Below are 3,277 nucleotides of genomic sequence, written 5' to 3'. Positions count from 1 at the left end.
TTTAGATTTCTCTTTTGTTCATTTTACTATTTTTTGCATTTTGTTAATCGATAAATATAATCTACTAGCAGGATGGCACGGCTTCGCACATATTTTGACTATTCCATTTAAAGTTTGTGTGTGTGGTAAAAAGACATCCACAGTATCCCCCATAACAGTGACCTCCACAGCACCCCACCCTATAACAGTGAGCTCCACAGCACCCCACCCCATAACAGTGACCTCCACAGCGTCCCACCCCATAAAAGTGACCTCTACAGCGGCCCGCTCCCTTAACAGTGACCTCCACAGTACCCCACCCCCTTTACAGTGACCTCCACAGTATCCTGCCCCCTTAACAGTCAGTCACCTCCACAGCACCTGCCCCCTTAAATGTGACTTCTACAGTGCCCGCCTGCTTAACAGTGAGCTCCACAGTGCACTACCCCCTTAACAGTGACCTCCACAGTGCCCTCACCTTAACATTGACCGCCACAGAGGCCCATTGACTTCATCAGCAGCCCACCTCCTTAACAGTGACCTCCACAGCCCCCTGCCCCCTTAACTGACCTTTACAGTGTCTGCACGCTTAACAGTAAGCTCCACAGTGCACCATACCGTTAACAGTGACCTCCACTCGAAGGAAGGTACAGGCCTGGAGCAAATTACCCTTGTCTGTAATCGGAAGGGTAATCTCTTGAAAATGATATTAATGCCAAAACTCTTATATCTTCTCCATAACGCGCCGATCTGGATCCCAATTAGGTTTTTTAAAGGGATTCTGTCACCTCCCCTAAGCCAAAAAACGTTTTTAAAGCAGCCATGAAGCACAGCTTACCTGGATTAGGCTGTGCTCTTTGATCTTGAAATCCGTCCAGCAGTTACTGCAAAAAACGACTTTGATTGATATGTAAATGTGTCCTGAAGGTGCCCAGAGGGGCGTTTTTTTCTTCTTAGAGAGCCCAGTACCGCCCCTCTTTCAGTGCCCAGCCCGCCTTCCTTGCACTGTCTAACCGCCCCCAGCCTGCCACAGCCTCTCCTCCCTCTCCTCCCCCTCCCTCACGCCGAACGAACTTTCGCACAGGCGCAGTACCCACTGAGGGCTGCGCCTGTGCGATCAGCAGGAGACTGAGGGCAGCAGCTTCATCTTCGTCACTGGGCATGCGCCGAGCCCAGTGACGTCCGATGCTCGCTCTTCCCTGCTGACTGAGGGAAGAGCGAGCATCGGACGTCACTGGGCTCGGCGCATGCCCAGTGACGAAGATGAAGCTGCTGCCCTCAGTCTCCTGCTGATCGCACAGGCGCAGCCCTCAGTGGGTACGCGCCTGTGCGAGAGTTCGTTCGGCGTGAGGGAGGGGGAGGAGAGGGAGGAGAGGCTGTGGCAGGCTGGAGGCGGCGGTTAGACAGTACAAGGAAGGCGGGCTGGCCATTGTACTGGGCTCTCTAAGAAGAAAAAAACGCCCCTCTGGGCACCTTCAGGACACATTTACATATCAATCAAAGTCGTTTTTTGCAGTAACTGCTGGACGGATTTCAAGATAAAAGAGCACAGCCTAATCCAGGTAAGCTGTGCTTCATGGCTGCTTTAAAATCGTTTTTTGGCTTAGGGGAGGTGACAGAATCCCTTTAATACTATCAATGCAGTGTTTAGGGATTTAATATGGAGGGGAGGTATCCCTAGGATTAAGCTTTCAACCCTACAACGGCCTAAAACACAAGGAGGTCTGGCAGTACCAGATCCCTGGTCCTATTACATTGCGGCTCAGCTACAACATTTTAGAGGATGGGGGGATGTAACGCAATTGAATAATGCGGGTCGTATTGTTCAATATTTGATACATCGTACGTGTTTACTGTCAGCCCTTGAAGATGGTTCGTTCCATTCTCATGGTACTCAATACTCATTGATAAATTTGATGCATAAGATATGGTGGAAAACTAGGGAAAAAATGAATATAACTGGATATAGCACTCACACGCCTATATGGCCCAACTGCTTATATTCTGAATTGAATATGATCAATGGTGTGCAGCAGTGGGAGCAGTATGGGTTGGGGAGGATGGCTCAACTATTTTCGAATGGTTCTTTGAAGAGCTTTGAGGTATTAAGACGGGAATTTAATATTCCACATAAGTATTTCTATGTGTATTTGCAATTGAGGCACGCTATTCATACTCAGGAAAAGAAAGGGAAAATTAAACAGGCAGCCAGATGCATTATAGTTGACTACATAGCGAGGTCAGGGTCCACTAGTGGGGTGATATCCCTTTACTATAACACACTCAGGGAGGAAACTGAGAAATCTAACCCACTGAAGCTATATGAGAAATGGAAAAAGGATATTGAGGATCTGACTGAGGAGCAATGGAAGGGAATTCTTGCTGATTTACCGAAGCTATCACTGAGTGAGACGTATAGGCTCTCGCAGCTATATCTCTTGCACAGGGTTTACAGGACGCCTGCATTGCTGTTTAGAATGGGTTAGAGGGAAAATGATGTCTGCCCATGCTGTAACATTAGTAGTGCAGATTTGATTCATCTTATGTGGAACTGCCCAAGATTACGAAGATATTGGGTTGAGATGGTAGAACTTATAAACAAGATCTTTAAAGTCAATTTGGAAGTTATATTTTAATTGTATTACAATTTTTCTTGAAAAACCAATAAAAATTATCTGAATTAAAAAAAACAGTGACCTCCACAGTACCCTGCCCCTTAACATTGACCTCTACAGCGGACCATTGACCTCAACAGCGGTTAGCGCCCTTAACAGTGACCTCTACAGCACCACGCCCCTTTAACAATGATCTCTAAAGTGGCCTGCCCTCTTAACAGTGACTTTGACAGCTTGCTGCCCCCTTAACAGTGACCTCCACAGCACCACGTCCCGTTAACAGTGACCTATAACAGTGAAGAAAAATGGCTGAGTTGTTATGGAAACCTGGTGTAAAACTGTGTGTATGTCAGTGAGGGGAAGGATGCCAGTGTCTATTGGCCGATAAGGGTCATGTGACTGTGTGTATGTCACTACAAGAAAATTTAGACTAGCACATTTATAATCATAATCACAGGTGCTTATCTATCAAGCAAACATTGTTAATTAAAAAAATGGCTGCACAACATTTCACATGCAAACAATAGAATTGAGAATTGGGGATCATTCTAGATTAAAGTGGTATTATACCTACCTGTGCAGCCATTTTTTTTATCCACCATGTTTGCTTGATGGATATGCACCTGTGATTATGAATGTGCTAGTCTGAATTTTCTTGTAGTATATATTAGCGCCTCGATTTA

The sequence above is a fragment of the Bufo gargarizans genome, chromosome 1 (genome assembly GCF_014858855.1).
Source record: "Bufo gargarizans isolate SCDJY-AF-19 chromosome 1, ASM1485885v1, whole genome shotgun sequence".
In the NCBI taxonomy this organism is placed as follows: Eukaryota; Metazoa; Chordata; class Amphibia; order Anura; family Bufonidae; genus Bufo; species Bufo gargarizans.
The sequence above is the reverse complement of the archived record's forward strand: the minus strand, read 5'-3'. Positions refer to the sequence as shown.